Source organism: Caretta caretta, chromosome 9 (assembly GCF_965140235.1).
Source record: "Caretta caretta isolate rCarCar2 chromosome 9, rCarCar1.hap1, whole genome shotgun sequence".
Taxonomy (NCBI): Eukaryota; Metazoa; Chordata; order Testudines; family Cheloniidae; genus Caretta; species Caretta caretta.
Window position 1 is genome coordinate 97177615 of NC_134214.1, and position 20476 is coordinate 97198090.

General features: G+C 42.7%; 2 long non-coding RNA genes across 2 annotated transcripts in view; one reads left to right on the forward strand and one right to left on the reverse strand.

Annotated features, from left to right (window-relative positions):
• LOC142073248 (uncharacterized) overlaps window positions 1-20476 on the reverse strand; it is a 218264-nt gene that overhangs the window by 111986 nt on the left and 85802 nt on the right. The gene's annotated exons all lie outside the window — the stretch shown is intronic.
• Window positions 688-20039, forward strand: LOC125642334 (uncharacterized). Its single transcript, XR_007358367.2, has 3 exons — window positions 688-807; window positions 1441-1525; window positions 11406-20039. It is a non-coding gene; the product is annotated as an uncharacterized LOC125642334 (long non-coding RNA).

Sequence of the window (20476 nt, forward strand, 5' to 3'; positions counted from 1 at the left end):
TTTTTCCTGTCACACCTCTCTTCCTTCGTGGTTCCCTCTTCTGCTGTCCTCCATTTCTGTTTGCCCCTCTGCCACTTTCTCTGGCATGCTCTACAGGTACCATAACATCCATCTGAGAATAGCTCTGGTGTTTCCCCTAGTCTCCTTATCCACCCCAGAATCCATTTCTTCTTCCCACCAGGCAGAGCCAGGTCCAACAGAGCCCGTTGGCCTGTTTGACAGGGGGGCTCCAGTTATTCAGAGTTGTGAGAGGGAGAAAGAGGATGGAGAGGAGGTTCTGGGGAAGGGACAAGCCTCTCCCTTGTGAGCTAAAGAGCAATTCCCTCCACTGTGGGAAAGTAGCAGGCTTAGCCTGTACGGGGAGACTTTGGCAAACCACTAAAGTGCCTGAAACCACTATGGCTTATTACTAAAAGCAGCCAAGTCAGCAGGCTTAGCTTAACCAAGGCAGGAGGGGAAGGAGGTTTTGGGTGACCCTGCGTCCTTCCTGATAAGAATTGTGTTGAAGTTGCTGATATATGCATCTTAGAAGAGCAGGATGTGCCCCAGGAATGTCTATTGGGGCCTCAAACCCACACCTGGTTAATCAATAATCAGAAGGAACCTCTTGCTTGACCATTGAAACCGCTTACTTAACAAGTTTTGCTTTAAAGGACATGTCATTCTATTACTAATGTATAAATAAGGGCGAAAAGTTTGAGGTAGGGGGACTCTTCAGGACTGGACTCTCTCTCTCCGGATGCATCTTGCGTTTCCCAGCAGCAGACAGGCTGCCGCTGTGCCACTCGAGAGCCACGCTCAGCTTTGGTAATTATCAAGGGTTGGGGGTGTTTTACTAACCTCTTGCGGACGTGTGTATAAGTGCTTGAGACCAAGTAAAGTTTAGCTTTAAGTGAAAGCACTCTTGTGTTGTCCTGTTTGTGCCAGCCATCTATCGGTCGGATGGCCATGTCTCCCCTGATTTATTTCCTGACACCACCTCACGCAGAGTAAAAGTTACCAAGAGCTTTGGGTTGAAAGAACCCTGGGTAACAAGCCCAGCCACTAGAGGGAGTTATGTGATCATGAAGCCACGTGGCATCCCATGGTGGCATTTCTAGAGAGCTCCTTTAGGGCAGAACAGCACTTAAATTCTCAGGATCACTTGCTTCCTCAGCACAAAGTTTGAGGATGATAAGAAATCCCTCTGACCACCTACTTTTCCTTGCGAACATCTCCACAGCAGGTGCCCCTTCAATTGATTTTTACAGGTGGGCTATTGGAGCTGGACTGTTCCAAAGAATTAAAAAACAGGTCACCTAGGTACCTGCTGTAATGTCACCTCCAATGTCATCAAATCACTAGCCTAGACTCCTCTGCTTCCTGCTCAGGTTTGGTACAGCATACATAATAGCACAGCTCTCTCTTTCTGCTGGACTCACCAGCACGCTTCACATTCAGTTTACAGCTTTTACACTAGCTCTTTCGGAAGGCACAAATGATTTCTCAGCAATAAAATCCCCAGTGGACACATCTGTTGGCTCGGGTAAGTAATGCAAATCTATATATTATTTATCATTTACACTTTAGAACCCTGCAGTTAAAAGCACTTCTCTCATTTTGCTTGTTTTCCTCCTGCTGGTATAGTCTCAGGATCACTTTGACTCTAATTGCGCCTGAATGAGCCAAGTGAAAATAAAACCTTTGACAAACAAGCTTTATTCAAAACTCGCCATGCCCTATGTTTGTACAAAACTATCATTATACAAATCTGTTTGCTTAGCTCCAGGCATATTGCTGGAGGGGAAACCTGCGCCTTTGTCCTTTTACATATAAGCTCACAGAGTGAAGAACATGAGAAAGTGGTCGCATTTTAGCCACAACCCTCTTTTTTCAAGGTCTTCCTTAAAACTAACAAGTCTTCCCCAAAAAAGTTCTCCTTGCACAGCAGTGTTCGCTAATTAGACCCAATAAAAACATGGTTTCCCAAAGTTCCCTACTTAAGCACACAGCATTTCCTCACATCCCATTCCCAATGGTTTGTTTCCTTTTTTGACAATAAGCCCCTAAGTAAGTGCTCGGACCTTGTCTCCTGACCACTCTGTAAAGTAACTCACTATTGGTGCTATACAAGTAATAAAGAATATTTAAAACACACAGTGTTAAATATGAAAACAATATGGTTAAGTATTATTATTTTAACTGAAGCCAACACAGTATGCATCTTTGTCCACCTCTACCCATCACTTGTAACAATGCCCCTGCTTGGCTCATCTGTGGAGACTGACCCATATATTCTGGATCTCGAAGCATGAGTCTCTACTGTAGTAGGAAGAGAGTCTGAGACATAAGCCCTTCTATCAGAGGTCTGGTATGAGGCAGGACCTGCTTACAGAATTTGGCAAGAACAGGGCTGATAGTTCAGAAATACACATTCCTAAGACGTGCTAGTCACAGAGTGCTCATGCAAACACATCCTGATATCAAGTGGTACCAGAACATGCTGATATTAAGCATGGTACAAAAACATTCCCCAATGATAACAGAAACACACTGACCCCTCCTAAAAGATAAGGTCAGGATGATAGCAAGTAAGAAAGATGTTTTGATTGAACCAACATGTACAAAATGCAGGGTGATAACTACTGCTTGAGCTAAAGAACCAGAGTTCAAAGGCAATAGCAGACTCATATACCTCTATGTGGGGTCAAAAAGCCACACTGGGTTAGCTTGACTTACACTGTTATTTACAATGTAGCAGAATTCCCAATCAAAGATAGAATCCCTGATGTGCTAGGTGCTGTACAAAATGACTACATCAAAGAATCCTTATACCAGCAAGTTCACAAGCCTGGGATGTTGAGATATAATAGGGGAATGAAACCCAGACTGAAGGGGTAGGTGCGTGTGCGAGTACGTAGGGGGAGCAGGAGCAGTCAGAGATGGGAGATAGGAGTTATAGTAAAATAGGCATGTACTGTATAAATCAGCAATCTTCAAAGCCCAACCTATGCCTACAAAACCATGGGCGTCCAGAGGTCAGACTTTGATGGGTGTTGGGTGCCTAAGTCACTTGGCCACACTGGAACTCCCAGACTGACTCCCCAGGCGTGCCTTTGCAGAATTGTTCAGTAGTCAAATTTAAAACTAGACATACATTTACGTTACAAAGAAATGAAGCAGCAAGGTGTTACAAAACTCACCGTCCCAGAGCACCCCCCGGCATTGCAGCAGCTCTGCCTCCAGACAGCGAGCAACGCCTTCAGGCTGCTGTGGTAGCTCAATGCCGTGACTATGACAGGACTTCCAGCCAAGCTTTATCCCAGTCTCCAGCTAGGCCCAGCCCTTCCTGCCTGAGAGGTTTCTCCCCTCTAATTTCAGACACTCTCTGCCTCCTCCCCCACACCGGGTTCTGCTTTCCCCATTCCCAGGCTCCTTTCCAGCTCTCTCTTCAGCCCCTCCTAGGCTCCATTAGGTGAGGCTCCCTGCACTTTCCTGAGCAGCCACTCCCAGGCCTTCCTGCCTGGGATCTGCCACAGGCCCCTCTGCCTCAGGCTCTCCTTTCCAGCCAGCACATCATTCTTTCCTCCTTTTAAGTCCCAGACCCGGCACAGGTGGAACAGCATGGAGTTAACGAATAGATCTGACTGGCCCCAGGCTTCCAGGCATTTAAAGGGGTAGGATACCATATTACAAGGGGGAGGGGGAGGAACCAGACAAGTATAATCTCTAGACCAGATCTGCAAAGGGACTTAGGCACTTCGCCAAAGCCCCACTCGGCTGCCACCTAAACCTGTAGGCATCCAAACTCCCTTGGTGTCTAAGCTTTTACTGTAAAGGTTCCCCTAGGCACTGCCTCTGGGCATGCACACTGCTGCCTCCCTCTAGACATCCAGACACCTATCTCCCGCCTGCGATCCACAATCCAGGGGAAGACAGTCACTCCTCTGCCTGACTTGCGTGCAGGGCCTAATCCAGTAGGTGTGCTCAGAGGCCGACTAACTCCACACAAAATGCCTGAGGGAAGAGGGGATGTTCGGGCAAACATGTGAGTGGGTGGATGGCGGGGGGCGAGGGGGGGGAAAGACTTCTGTTCAAATCCCTTCTGCTCATCAGGTAGGGGAGAATTGAATTGGGGTCTCCCAGATACCGGATAAGTACCCTAACCTCTGGGCTAAAGGTTATAAAGCCCCCCACCATCACTGGGAATCCCACCATTACCACCACGACCATTTCATTCTCTCAAGAAACCATGGAATAATTTGTGCATCTTGTGGCAAAGTGTATTGAATGTTGATGGGAGATACTGTACTAGGACCAGCAACGCAGTATCCTCTTTCTCATTTCCAGATAATCAGCACCGATGTTATTTTTTGAGTATGAGGCTTTGATGGATCCGGATGTGGAAAGGAGAGTCACTTGTAATCAACACATTAAATGAAAGACTTGACAAGCTTGCCACTGAAAAACAATCACGCCCAGTAAAAGCTTAATTCCATATCTATAAGTCCTTTAGTGTAATCAGTGTTCACCAGCAACTGAAACACTTTACTCAGAGATTTTTTAAAATTCCAGAAATACGGATGCATTGTATTGTGCGAAGAGTTACAGAAGGCACAAGCAAATTAACATTAAAGCCTTCAATCCTACAAATGCTTATGTAGGGACTAAACTTTAAGCTCATCTGTAGTTCTATTGACTTCAGTGACACTATTCAAATGCTTTAAGTTGATCACATTCATAAGTGTTTCCAGGGTCTTAGTCATTTTACTTCTGAGATACCTAGGAGCGGTTCATGAATTCAGTGATCCCTGGATTCTGATGCTGCTGTAGCTGTCACTGACGTTGCATGACACCTGGTAATTATAGACTGCTGTCAAACTAGTAACATCCTCAATAGCACAGAAGTGAATGCTTGAACTTCAATGTGTCAGGCAGACAAACATACAGCTCTAGAGCAAAGAAATTATCTTGAACGAAAGTAGGCCAAATCCTGCTCTCCTTTGCACACACTGGAGGGGCTGCATGGGTTGCCCTGCCAATGGAATTGGGTGAGTTTCATCAATATAGCAGCATAGAGCCTCTTGCAAAGCTCCTGTGGATGGAATCCAAATGCACAAATTTAAATTTTAAGGGGCCTATCCCCAGCTGGGGTGCATCAGTGTTCTTCCACTGAAGTCAAAGGAGCTATTTCAATATATACCAGCTGAGGATCTGGATCTAAATGATTCGGTTGTTTCAATTATTCCACCACATTCCCCTCTTAGTCCCCCAGACAGCACACATTAAAACTATTTTTTTAAATAAATGGGGAAATTGTATTCCTTCCCTCGCCCAGTCTTCTCATGGATCAAAAGAAAAGTGATGGAATTTTGCTCAAACCATATGGCAGAGATCAAACGGGAAATTTCAACCCCAAAGGTGAATGATAAGTATTTGAAAACTGGGGCATTATGAAAAAAATTGTTCTGTGACCTTAACTTGTAGTGGTAAGGATAAAGTAGCCTCTATAATGGGGCCAATCTGTCATCGTCATTGGGAGGAGGGTACAGAAAACTGAGCTATTGTATTTTATTCCAAGTCTTGACAATTGGCAGACAGGATTTGCCAGCCACTCTGCCAATAAATTCATGGATAGGGCACATTTGTTACTGACACTTCATTTTTCTCTGCTTCTTTTATTGACAACAGCTCCAGGGCTGAGTAGCAAATTACTCAGATGTTGAAAGATGGAATCAGAAGAGAACAGGCCTAACCTGGCTCACACAGCCAGTGCAGCCCCAGTGATTTCAGTGAAGGCAGGGCAGAATAGACTTCACAGGTTTATCACCGAAGGGATAGCTATCGCTTTTGGCACATGCCTAAGCAATGGGCAGTGTGTAAGCTGTCCCAGCCTAGGAGTACGTCCAAGACACAATTCCTCCCCAGCTCCGCTCTGGCTCCAGGGGAATAGTAAATTACTTCCCACCTTGTGTAAGTGGCAAGAGATGGGGCCCCTCCCTGCCCACTTGTAAACTGTGGGGAGTATTCGGGAAACGGGTGCTGTGCTCTGCACCAGGCTCAAGATTCAGGCAGAGGTGTTCCTGAATAAGACAAGGGCATGACATAGCCCTAAATAAACAGGGCCAGATTACATCACTCTTGCTCACACTCCGTAGCATCTTATTCCTCTTTCTAGCTCCCGGTGCTGCTCACTCAGCTAGAGCTCAGCCGTTGTATTTTCAGATTAAATTAGCCTTATCAGGATGCATGTGCAGGGATGGAGGCAGAGAAAAGGCTAGGAAGAACATAGCCCATCATGCACATGGACCCTGATCCAGCAAAACACTCGGGGCCCGATCCAACTTCCATAAGAGTCTTTCCAATTACCCCCGTGGGGGCTGGATTGGGCCCTTAGGCATATGCTTTAGCAATGGGATGACTCAAGTGCTTTAAGTAAAGCTTGTATTTCAGTGCTTTGCTGGATCAGGCCACAGTTTTTGTCCGATTGTTTTGTTTTTCAGGAGCCATAGAAATCTGTGGCTGCAGATTTTGGGAGTTGAGATCCCCTCTGCTGACTCCACTTTGTTCTGACACTCTGCAGCCTTCCCTCCGTAAATCAATCAACTGGCGTCTCATCTGTTCCATAGCCAGTCAGACAACATCAACATAGTGGCAAGAGAGGTGTGATATCCCACATTTGTCTTGCAGTAATGGGAAAGACGCGCATGTGTTGACCTCTAACATCAAAGGCACCTGCCATATGCAGTGTAGTTGTAGCCGTGTTGGTCCCAGAATATGAGAGAAAGAAGGTGGGTGAGAGAATATCTTTTATTGGGCCAATTCACCCACCAATAGAAGTCGGTCCAATAAAATATATTACCTCACCCAGCTTGGCTCATCAAAGGCATCTGACTGCTCTCACAGACAAGAAATACATGTAGATAGGAAGTTTGACATTTATTCCCATAGGGTAGACCACACTTTAATGGAGAGATTTGCTCATGGGTCACTTCACCCTCATTCAGGATTCCAATGACCCCTTCTGCTGCTACTTACAGTCACTCACATTCCCTCCCCTCCCACTTGCAGCCATAAAAGCTCCCTGTGACAACTGCTGCAGCTGGTGACATGCAATAAATAAAGACAATATTGTATGTATTTTAGTTGCCCTTATATGATGATAGAGGAGGTCAGACTAGATGATCCCAATAGTCCCGTCTGGCCAATGATCTACGAAAGCAGCTGGACACAAGGGGAGAATCAGCTCCCTGAAGATCACTAGCAAACCATTAGTGACACACTCTCCTGTTCTCAGCATAGAATCAGAGAAGCGTCGGGCTGGAAGGGACCTCAAGAGGTCACCTATCCATCACCCTGCGCTGAGGTGGAACCAAGGACATCTAGATCATCCCTGACAGATGTTTGTCTAAACTGTCCTTAAAACCTCCACCTCCCAAGATGGGGGTTCCAATACTTAACTATCCTTCTAGTCAGAATTTTTTCCCTAATATCTAACCTCAATCTCCCTTGTTGCAGATTAAGCCCATTACTTCTTGTCCCATACCTTCAATGGCTATGAAAAAACAATTTGATCACCGTCCTTTTTTTATAACAGCCCTTAATATATGTGAAGACTGTTATTGGGAGCCCCCTCAGTAGTCTTTTCTCAAGACTCAACATGCCCAGTTTTTTAAAACTTTCCTTATAAAAGTCAAGTTTCCAAAACCTTCTGTCATTTTTGTTGCTCTCCCCTAGACTCTTTCCAATGTGTCCTCATCTTTCCTCAAGTGCGGCCCCAGAACGGAACACAGTACTCCAGATGAGGCCTCCGCTGTGCCGAGCGGAGCAGAACAATGACTTCCTCTGTCTTACGTATGACACTGTTAATACACCCCAAAAGGATATTAACCTTTTTCGCAGCTCCATCACATTGACAACTCATATTCAGTGTGTGATCCACGATAACCCCCAGATCCTTTTCTGCAGTATTACCGCCTGACCCGTTATTCCCCATAAAGAGATACTATGGTGCAGAATTTGAACCACAGTTGCTGTGGCCACAATGCAGAGTACTAACTGCGATAAAATCACAACAACCCAACTGGAAGGCACTCTGGAGTAGACCAAGGGAAGGAGGGGGCCGTGGCAGGTGTACAGTTTGCTCCAAACACCTCTAGCTGGCGGAATGGCCCCTGTGGACTGTTCTAGCCAGTGTAACTTAGAACAGCCCTCAGACTGCTCGATGTTATGACAAGGGCCATTTCAGTCCCCAGTCAACATCGAGATCAGTTTCTACAACCACCTTCCCATCCCGTGCCACATCCTGTGGTAAGCACAGCTCAGCTGGATTTGGAGATCAAATACTGCTCTGATTTACACAAGTGTAAATCAGGATTAATTCCATTGAAGGGAGTGCATTTACTTTGGGTTTAGACCATCATAGTGGAGAGCAGCTTTTGCCCCATAGTTACACAGTAGGCTCTTAAATCAGGGAATGTTAATTTAATAAACCACAGACTCATATGTGCGGGAATGCCCTTCTTTTGCTGGAGTTCTCCATCTGTTGACTCTACTTGTGTATGAAATGCTGAAAAACTGAAGTATAAAAGAGGAAGTAGATGCCAACCTCTCCTAACATCAAAATTTGTTTTCTTTCCCAATCTGGGAATAGAAGAAACACCTCAGTCCTTCTCCCTCATACTTAATCCAGCTCCACCACTTTAGTTTGGCTGCCTCTGCCCCACTTCCAATTCTGACATTGAAATACAAAGTACATTGATTAGGCTTAGGCACCAGCTACCTGCTTCTCCTAGGTCCCCTGTGCGTGTGCTCAGATTGCTCAGCCAGCGTTGGTCCTCATGGAACAGTCTGGTACTGCCACCCTGTGGCCTATCACTTGCACTCCTGTTTCTCAAAAAGAAAAGGAGTACTTGTGGCACCTTAGAGACTAACCAATTTATGTGGGCTGCGGCATTGAAGTACGCAGGCTCTCAGTCCCTCCCAGCTGGCTGCAGTCCCTCCCCATCCTGACCCCTCAGTGTTTGAGCTCCTTACAGCTGATCTAGGAGTAGCCACCTTTCTGGAAGCCAGCCAGCACTGCTGGAGTATAAAAGGGCACTGACATGTGTATTAGAGTATTGTTGAGCAGGTTATTGTTACATAGAAAATAGATTCTCCTCTAAACAACTGTAAGAAAAAATACTCACTCATATTATTTACTGTCAGGGTCAGGTGATTCAGAACATACTATTGCAGTAACCTCTGAATTTGGAGGGAATTTTCCATCCAGCACAAAAACATCTACTGCTCATGGCTTGCTGCTAGGTCCAGCGCTGATATCTCACTTAAAACTGTTCTTCCAGCTAATGTGCAAAAATTAAGCATGTTTGCAAGTCCTGGCCAGAATCAAACTCAAGTTCTTAAATTTTAATATTGGGAAACCTAAACTGGGTTGAAATACAACAGAATACAATCACTGTCTCATTCTTGTGACATTCTCAACTATGAAGTTGAGTCCACCGAGTTTCTTTTCTTTTGCACTAGAGAAAACACTATTTTAACCCCTAAGTTGGAAGGAATGGCAAATTATATTAAATGAAAACAACTTTTAAGAATTTTAGATAATAAGGAATTTTGAGCATTAGGAAAAACAGTGATTGTGCTGGGGATTTTTGTTGCTGTTTCTTTTGGAAGCTCTTCGTGTTCTCCTATCCCTCTATTGAGACACAATTTTTGGTAAAATTTTCTGAACTCTTGAAACTGTTGTCCATGATAATAGACTTTAATTTGGAGTCTTTAAATATATTGATAGGTGTATTAGAAGAGACCATGGTTTAATTACTGGAGTCTAGATATAGTTAGTAACATTTATACATTCAAAATGTTTACAAGAAAAAACAGGAAGTGATGGGTCCAGGTGCTGAGAGGAAGTAAACAGAGACAGTAGTAAATACAGTCAAATTTTCCTAGGCAATAAATTTGTGATGCACAAAAATGTCTAAAAGTTCTCAAAATTTCATTTAAAAAAAATCACAATTTTTTCTAGACCGAAAGTCCAAACATTTCATTGTTCACCAATTTCTGCTAAAGTTGCTCATGTGAGCCATCCTTACTGAGGCAGGGAGACTGATTGCTGCCTATAGGGCTATTTGCTTAATGAAGGATTTACAAGTATAGCCCTAGAAGTTCTGAAAAATGATTTCCCCGCTCCTCTAACATGGATCTCTCCACTGAGTTCTAGTTATCTTATTTCGTACCCTGACTCCACCCATGTCCGTTGCGTCTGGAGCATGTAAGAAAGTTACAGAGAAAAGCAAAGGCTTGTTTAATGTGTGAGCATATCTGGTGGTATGTATGGTAGTATGGGCTTGATCCAAAGACCATTGATGTCAGTGAAAAGATTCCCTCTGACTTTGATGGGCTTTGGGTCAGGCCCTAAAACCTGCAGTCTGTGGCTAGGTTAATTTGGTGAAATAGAAGGAAAAAAGAAGACTGAACAAGCAGGGAGGAAGATTTCAGAGCACAATAAAACCTAAGAGTAACCTTGGAAACCTGCTCAGAGTGCAGCAAATTCTCATTAATGGAGTGCAAGAAAGAAAACTGAAGGAAAAATGCCATACGGTACAGCTTTTTATATATATAAAATTTTTTATATATATAAAATTTTATATTGCAGAGGGCAATAATAAAAATTAAGCAATAAAACCTAAATAGGACTTATAAATCAAAACTTAGGAATTAAATAGGAGAGCAGGACTTATAAACAAGCAGAATAGCATAACTTCAAAGTCTTGGTTCATATAAATCAGTCAACATATCTCAAACTGCAACCTGAGGATTTATAAACTAAATCTTTACGAAGTACTTATTAGTCTGATTTATAAATCAACTGTGCTATTTATAAATCTGTTTTATGATGTGCAAATCCATTTCTTGACTTAAAATAGCAGTTGAATGTTGCAGCTAAACCTTTGCGTGCCATATAATGATCTCAAAAGCTTTGTGGTCAGGGTTTACTGGCTGTTTTATAAGTCAGTAGCAATATACAGTACTCAGCCCAAGATGTACAGAAATGCAGATGTGAAAATCCAGCATGTACAGGGGTGCTGGAACAATTTGTGTAGCGACGGTGCTGAGAGCCATTGAACCAAACTGTAAACCCGTTAAAAAATGGAATCCACTTCAAGCCAGCACCCGCTGTATCCCTAGCTTCAGCCCCTATGAGCATGTAAGTCTACAGCAAAGCAATGGTTTTTCATCAAGCAATAAATTAACAGATGCAGCCCATATTTCTGTAAATAAAACTCTGACTTCTCATTCGCTGTACATGAACATAGACTAAAATGTACATCACAGGAGTCTATCAGAGCAGGCACAGAGGAAAACAAGAGCCTGATTTGAAAGCACAACCTTCAAATATTGTTCTGCTTTTCAACTCTTAACAGGAAACAGCACAGGAGACAGACAGAGGCGGTTGGCTTGAGATCCCATTGTTCACACAACTTTAAAAGAAGAAGAAGAAGAAGTTATGCTTGGGCAATGGTCCACAACTGGCTGGAGGGAAAAAATAGATTGACATAAGGCCTGGACATACTGTAAAAAAGAAACCACAATACGATAATCAAGACTCACAGGACAAACTGCCAAAAAGGAACACAGCAGAGAGACAAGCACAACCGACAAGAGGGCTGGATTGAGGGGTACTAAATTCCCCAAATACTTTGACTTCTGTTTCATTAGAAATGAGGGCTGAGGGTGGGAGACCAGAAAGCGAGTGTGAAAAATCGGGACACTTTTTTTTCGGGGGTGGGTGGGGAGGGTATAGCTGGATCTCTCAGACAAAACCCCAAATATCAGGACAGCCTCGCTAAAATCAGGATGTCTGATCACCCTGGCTGAGGGGTGAATCTAACTCACAACAGGAGAACATGGAGAAATGCCATGGAACCAAATTTTTAAGGAGAATTTTGAGATACTAATTTTAAAAAACGTATATATTTTTAAGTATAGAACGAACCATTTTTATTGGGCTTCCATGCGCCTCAGTTTCACCATCTGTAAACTGGGGATAATAATACTGACCTCCTTTGTAAAGTACGCTGAGATATACTGAAGTAAAAGTGCTATATAAGAGCTAGGTGGTAGGATTTTAATGCAGAATGACAGTAAAGCTTTTCAGCTCCAAGTCCCACTGTGCAAAGAAATGAGCTGGTTGAAACTTTTCCATTAAAACTGGAGGGTTTTGTTTGTTTGGGGTTTTTTTGTCAAAAAATGGGTTTTCAATCAAATGAAAAGGTTTCTGGAAAGTGTCTGATTTCCTCAAAAACTGATTATCAGAAAATTGAAAACCTCAGAAATGAAATGTTATGTCGGAAAACACCGAGGTTTTCATTTTTTGAGGAAAAGGAGAAATTTTTCACTGAAAATTTTGACAAAAACAATGTTTATTTGTTAGTTAATTATCAGCTACATTTTCCATAGGGGAAAAAAAGACATTTTCCAACCAGCTTTATTAAATAGGCCATCCTTCCCTCAGTAAATTTACAGTGTACAAAAAAACTGAGGCTGAAGATGGCAGGAGAGCGGTGGGAAAATGACATTTGATTAAACTGATTTTGTTAGTGAAATCGTATCAATTTTTACTAAACTTTGTTTTAAAAAAAATTGGAAAAAAGTTTTGAAAGCTTCAAAATGTCCCATTTTGACATTTTCAGAATGAAACATTTCAACTTTTTGTTTAACAATTTACTTTATTTTATATTGAAAAAATACTAAAATAAAAAAGGATCAAAATTATTTTTCAGATTTTCATTTCAAGAAAAATTTCAAAATTTTGGAGCTTCAGTCCAATTCAGGATTTCTTTTTTAAATCTTGAAATTTTTTGCAGGACACAAAATCTGTTTTCCAACCAGCTCTACTCAGCACCTGGTAGGATCAAGTTCCATATGTTTTAAGTAACAACAGATTCCCCAGACTTCTCTTTTAAGCCCTAGATTTTCAGGCACTGTGTTTTTTAAAAACTCATGCCAGATCCCCTATATCTACAATTACAATAAAATTATAAATTAGATAAGATTTTTGAAAAAAAAATTCTGCTCCACACAGAGAATTGTTATATTCCATTCTGAAGTACTGACATTTTGCATAACCCTCTTTCCTCAGGTCTTCCATCTTAGCATGTTTCGCTAGCAAACAAAAGAACATTTTGAATAAGTCTGGAGTTTCTTAGGAAAAAACCATAGTATCATACACAGAGCCTAAATAGACAGGGGACTCTGACTAACCCAGCAGCTGCACAGTCAGCACCACAGCCCATGGGCACTCCATAGGGCAGGTAGCAAGTACATGGTTTTTTGTTGTTTTTAAGGGTGGAAAATTCAGAGTAGAATTTTCAAAACTACCCAGCAGTGGGCTAATTCTGTTCTCACTGATCTTACTGGAAGTTGGGCCAACGCTGAGCACTTTTGCAGATCCCTGCCTAAAATGTATGACAAACTAAGAGCCAGATCATTCCCTTCTTGTCTGCAGGCTGGAGGAGAACTTTTCAATTAGTATGAAACTGATCATCTTTCTATGCAGTGATTCCCTGCCTTAGTGAATGTTGTGACTGTAGAAATACTTCAGAGGAGGAAAGAAACATGCCAGACGTTTTAGCTAATATGCCAGCTGGCTTCAAAACGCAAATAATAAAATCAAAGTCCCAAACTCACTGATCTGTTCAGATACAGTATCTCACTGTGCTCCTAACAATTATTTTATGATAGTTTGCTGGACTTCATTATTTTTTATTTATTGTTGATGTTTCTCTGTGGTGTTTTTCCTTCCCATTTCCCTGATATATGTTGCTGTTAATTATTTTTTGCTATATTTTAGATGTTAAGTTTTTCCAGTACGTCACTGTAAAAAGAAACCTTTCAAAAATGCAACAAGAACAAAGAAAGATCAAGGAACTTACTTATTTAAAAATCAATAGTCAAGTCAGCAAAGATTTGGGATGCTTCACCCCTGCTCCCCATTCCATGTTTTACAGGACATAAAAAGAACCAGGAATATATTGATTTGCTCATTCATTATGTATGACCAAAAGTAACTTATAAGCCGGTACAAATCTTCCCTGTTTTAAAAACCTCTATAATTCTTCAAGCACAAAACTGTGCACAAAGCGCGATGCAAAAAAAGAAGATGCTGTTACCAGGTGGAGACAATGAAAAATGTTAAGCAGTGGCATTTTTCTATACACATTTCCCTATTCATAATCTTTAATGACAGTGCTGGAGATCAGTTGCAAAGTTCAGAAATAAATCCAAACTTCTCCAAAGTCCATGAGGATATGGATCAGCATCCTCAGTTTGGGTGTAACCTTGTGAATGAGATCCTACAGCTTGCTGTCAAGCAGCTGCAGGGGCTTGATGGCTAAGATCCATTTGCCTGAGGAGGGAATAAACTATTCTTGAGAGGACTCTCTGGTAAAACAGTCTAAATCTACAATCAACAGCTACCAAATCTGTCTGAGGACTTGCTCTTTTGTGCATTGCAACTAAGGTTATTGTCTAAAGGAAAACTACTGACATTGCCTCCCCAAATGGAAGCCTGTTGCCAAGTTTTTGGACACCATACCAAAAAAAGAAGTGCGCATTAGTGCACACGCACATATGCAGGAAAAAGTTACAGTCCATTTAACTGCCTGCACAGCTGTGTTAATTGCTAGTTTGTTCAGTTTTGCATGCCAGTCTCAGTCTCCACCTGAATTTCCAGGCTGCTTGTCTTTCCAGAAGTCCTACTGAATCCACTCCCCAAATATTTGGGGGGCAGAATGTATGAAAGGAAGAGATGCTCTGTAACAATGAGAACCAGTGCCACTATTAGAAGGACTGCAGTCAAGAATTTCCCTTGATTTAGGGCTTGATCCTGAACACTCTGATCTGGCAAAGCCATTAAGCACACGCTTAACTTTAAGCAAGCGAGTAAATCCCATTGACTTCAATGAGACAAGTCACATGCTTAAAGTCAACCAAGTGCTTAAGTGGTTTGCTGGATCAAGTCCAGAGTGCTCAGCTTGAAGGGCTGATTCCACATTTCCTGCCAAGACTGGAAATATTTGACTCTTCGGAAGTTGCGTTCCCAGCTTCCCAATGCTATACCACATCTGTTTCAGTAGATCATGAGATGTTAGCACTGAAAACAGCCCCCACTCCCGTGATCTGACAGTACATTTTGGCTCCAAGACTTACAATAACAAATCACCTGATCTCATATCAGCATGATGTTTAATCCCTCCTCTAGGCCAGCCATACCACATGCAACTACAGTATCCCTCATACCTACCACAGTGGTCTCTGATGAGGCCGCTTCTTGATAGTCATGTTAAAATGCGAAAATAGAAATAGCCCTGTTGGATCAGACTGGTGGCGCACCTAGTCCAGTATCCTCTCTCTGACAGAAGCCAATCCCAGATGTTTCAGAGGCAGCTGCTAGAAATATTACAGTAGACCACCCCAAAGGCCAAGATTCTTTCTAACTTCCCCCTTAGACATTTCTCTTACGCCAGGAAGTATGAGAGTTTACAAGGTTTTGTTGTTGTTGTTGTTTTCTCCCCAATTTCAACCCTTATTGTTATAACTCTATATATTTCTGATATCAGTATAAATATCATCTCCCTTCCTGAGCCCTGTCAAGTTCTTGGCCTCAGTGGTGTGTTGTGGCAATGAATTCCACAGGCTACTTATGCACTGTGTGAAGCAGTATTTCACCTGATCAGTTTTAAGTATGTAGCATTTCCGTTTAATTGAAAATCTCATTGTTCTTACAAGAAAGATTGAAAAGAAGTGCCTGACCTACCTTTTCTATTCCATTAAGATAGCCTCTCTTATCCACATCTTTTCAAATTATTTTCTCATGAATGTTTTTCCATACCTAGTCTTCATTCTTGTGGCCTGTCTCCACATCCCTACTATTTCTTCTATTTCCTTTTTAGACAAGTGATCTGAAATGAACATAATATTCCACTGCTATATATTGTATTTTCAGTATTATTTTCTATCTTATTCCTTATGCATCCTAACATAGTTTGGCTTTTTTGACTGCCATTGCACCTATTCCATAAATTATGGCATGATGCTTTTTGTACACACTAAAGCATCATAATTTAAAAAATAAACTCTACATCTTCCCATGTTTTAGAAGCATGCAGCCAACCGACTGTCAACTTTTGCTCATATAGCTTGAAACTCAGTTTAAGCATGCCCTGTTTGACAGGAAGAACGAACTTCAGTACCACAGATGGTTATCAAAGGATGATTCATTTGTGTGTACAAAAGCACAAACACAGCTCACAGAGAACTTACGAGTAATGTATAAAAGAGAGTGAACACAAAATAACTAATAATGTTGATGCAGATCAGTGGGACCACTACATTAAAGGATAAAAGAGAGGTACTTGAATAAAGCTTAGACAAAAAGAATAGCTAGAATAGACTAACCCAGCAGGGAAAGAGGGAACAATTGGCCACCCAGAACTGTTATTAATGCCAAATTTTTCAGTCCAGTAACAAGAAGTAAATTTATTACCAATGGAGGAAGATACACAGGAAATAGCCAGCTGCTGGAAACCACTCATTGTGTCGCTCAGTCAGTTGTCATGGGCATCAAGGAAGACACAGAAGCAGAGCCGGCTGTGCTACTTAATCTTCCTGGCGGAGTATTTTAAAACTTTAAGCCAACAGCTGGCACATGTGGTAAGAGCAAAAACTAGGACAGTATTGAACACCCACCTCCGTCCAATCAAGTGAAGAACTTCAATATTGCCTCATCCATGAGTTTGTTAAAATATTTGGAAACAGCAAGATGTGTGTACTTTACACAGCCATATTGACAACATCACTGACACTCATGCAGTTGCATCGTGGATGAAAAATGGCCCATTATTCTGCTTCTGTCTGAATCCATCTGTCATGGGATTACATGGATCCAAAACTCTAGCCGGAATTGGACGCTCCATGTCAGACTGTTGTTAGAGCCAACACAGACTTTGACAGAGCTATACAGATTTACACCAGCTGAGGATCTGCCAATGTTTTACGAGGGATCTGTCATTAGTCTAGCATGCACCAAAAAGAGGGCCTGAAAATATTGCTATAGAAGTTCAGCATAAGAGTGCAGCATGTCGAGAGTCAGACATGGCTGGAGCCCAGATGCCAACAGGCAATTAAAGACAGAGGATAGGATAGGAATAAGAACACAGCAGAGACAGAATGAGACCTTTGTGGGACACACATTATCCCACTTCTGCCTCCTGCAGGGCTCTGACATCTTCCTCTGGACCACCCAGTACTGACCATGGGTCACAGACTAGATGGGCCTGGGGTTGGAGCCAGCCTGTAAATTCCTACAGCCTTAGAGTTTGCTAAATTGCATTTTAGTACTTCTTTATTAGTTGCAGTAGATTTGGGGCAGGGGCTTGTTTGTTTGTTTGAAGAGCCACTGATTCGACTTACATCCTGTTAATTGGTCTATCCATTTTCCTGGCTGTGCCGCTGAATTCATATTCTACTGCAGTGACCCCGATAAACAAAGAATGGTGTTTTCGTGTAAAAAGGTTCAAATTAGGAACTGGGGGGGAAGGGAGGCAATACAATGAGTCACCATGAGCATTCCCCTCCTGCCTCAAAACAAATCCAATCCAAACCTTTTCAGAGCTTCAGTAGAGTTGAATTAAGGACACGCCCTCACCTTTTCTAGAACATTTAAATAGCATGGTATAGCCTGGCGAGCTCCTGAAAGTTATTACAGCCCCAGTCCTGAAATGAGCACTGTTGGGGCAGACACCAGCTGTCGCCTGGCGCTCGCTGCAGCAGATCAGCTAGACCCAGCAAAGAGGCTGCTGTATCAGAATGGAGAAACGGGGTGCCAAACTGAGGAAGCTGGGTTTTCTCCTTCGTATGCAGGTCTGAGCAGGTGCTAAGGCACCATAGCTTCACCCGTCGTGTTCAGTAGGAGCTCTGTTGGGATCAGTCAGCGTGTACTAATACATTATACGCCCGCCCATGGCAGAACAGTAAGGGCCAGACGGCTAGTGGTTCTTATCTGGGGAAGGTGTGAAAGGAGTTTCCCCCTCACACACTTGGCCAGTCACAGTTCCCAGGCTCAAGGGAGTTCAGGGATTGTTCTGTCTCTGTGGGGCACTATGGTATGTATCACTCTAAAGAGGGGGCAGGAGTGGGTTGGAGACAGTTGTGGTTACAGGACTACCTCTGTCCCCTCTTTGGGTCTCTTAGTATGGCCCCCGAAGTGTCAGGCCTCGCGCCTTTACCTCACCTGGAGTGGAAACCTGCAGTTCTCCCACTCTTGGACAGGGTCTTGGGCCACAGACCCCAATGTACCAGCCATGCTTACCCAGCAGCTTCAGCTGGGATCGGCAGCTGTGATTGGTGGTTAGTACAGTGATCAGACAGCCTGTTCAAAACAAAGTATTGTCAAATCTTAACAACAGGAACCAGGCAAAGCATAAGAGAAGACCCTACGCAGATGTATCTTACTCCAAGGCTTAGGTAGGCCTACCTTATCCCAGACTCCTGACTTCCAGGAAGTCAGTTTGCCCCCCGCAGCAGTGTCTGCCTCCCTCTCCTCACTGTGTCCCTTCTTCAAACCAGCCAAAAGCCTTGGTTCTCTCCTGTGTCTCTTGAGCCTGGTTACATCAGTTTGTGCAGCTCACCAGGGTGTTTGGAGGAGAACTTCAAAGCAGTTGGTTCTGCATTGCCTCAGAGGCTTGCGGAGCAGCTGTTGTCAGACTATTGTCCCCCTTCCTGTGCATGGGCAGCCAACCCCCTTCTTCATTTAAAGCCTTGTAGCCATACAGAATCCCTACCACAGTCAGACAAGCAGAGAGAACCTATTCTCTTTACGAATGACTACAGAGCAGCTCCAAATGCGCCACAGAAAATTGGCCCCATCACTCACCTCTGCACTAACCCACAGAGGAGACCTGGCACACTAGAAGGAGCAGGGTGGTGTGTAACTGCACAGCCCTTCCCTTCATACCAGGAAACTCAGGGAGAGTCTGTCTGCCGCACCTAGACACAGAATCCCTCCCTCAGCTTCCTCTGAAGGTGAGTGCAATCCTTCAAGGCATAATCTAACCCTGTCTTTTCCACTATGGCGAATTTGTTGAGCCATGGCGGGTTGGCTGAGGGCAGCAGTGTTGGGCCCGAGGCTGTTCTTTTCCTCCTGCTCAAGGGGGCCATAGGTTGCCAGGAGGGGAAGATTCTGCAGTAGAGGCTGAAGGGTGGGTCACAGAGGTAGAGTAGCTGGGGAGGCCTGGGCGGAGCGTGGCAAGTCCAGTACATACTGGAATCCATCAGGGCCCAGCAGCAGAATCATCTACGGTGCTAGCTCAAGCCAAAACTCGTTACCAATGGCAGTTCCATGAGAAAGCTGGTGGTGAGCATAGTATTTCAGAGATTTCATGGGACATTCTCTTTTGGAGGCCTTTAGGAATCTGGTACCTTTACAAAATAAAGATCTGAACTGTTTTCTAAAATAATCTAGCTTAGAGAAAAACTGGAAGGTATAATCATTTGAAGAGTAATATAATAAGAGTAACTAAAAAAAGGGGGGAATGTAAGCACTGGCTGAATGGTCATTGTAAGCGGCATCTGATGCCCCAAAGGGAGGAAAAGGAAGGATTTATTGCCCACTTTGTGGGGGCACCCTCTCTCTCTCTAGCCCAGAAACAAGGCACTGGGAAGCCTACATTACCATGTACTCTGCACCTTTGTGAGTGTGTCTGTTGTTTAGTGAGGCCCTGTGTAAAGCACTGGCTGATCAGATGTGTGTGTGGAAAAGTTTGATTCATATTGAAAGGCATGGAAATATTTTGATATATGGACATTATAAAACATTTGTGTTAATAGAATGTGTTATTTGTTGTCAGTCTAAAGTATGTGGCTTCTTTTCATTACTTAACAAATTATTTAATCATGCATATTTTTACAACTAGATAAATATTTTAATCTCTGTTTTCTGCCAGTAGCATTAACTGACTGCTTTCTATAATCCCTTTATAAATCTCATTTGTAACACATTTAATCTCATATAAATTCTGTGTTCTCTTTTGCTTTCTTTAGTAGCTTAGATTCCAACTGCTTATTTTTTTTATGGTCTGGATTAAGATTTTTTTTTTTGTCTGATTAGTGGCTTTGGAACAAATACATTTCAGTAGATAATTCTGTATACTGTATCTTGTAAATGGATTTAATCTTGGCAAAGTATAGGCAACATGCAAAGAGTTTGCATAGCTACAGCTGACAGTACATATATCATATACACAAAGCTCACCTTAAAATATCTTTGGCAATTAAAAATGTCTGAGTGGGAGTCTAAGAATTATAACAAGTGCTACAAAATTTTGTACTGAAATTTTGAATTTAAACTTGAAAATTTTCTACACACGTCCTTGTGAAACTGTGAGCCAGTGTCTTGGGGATAAGAAGGACAAACTAAAGTCTATTCAGAATTGTA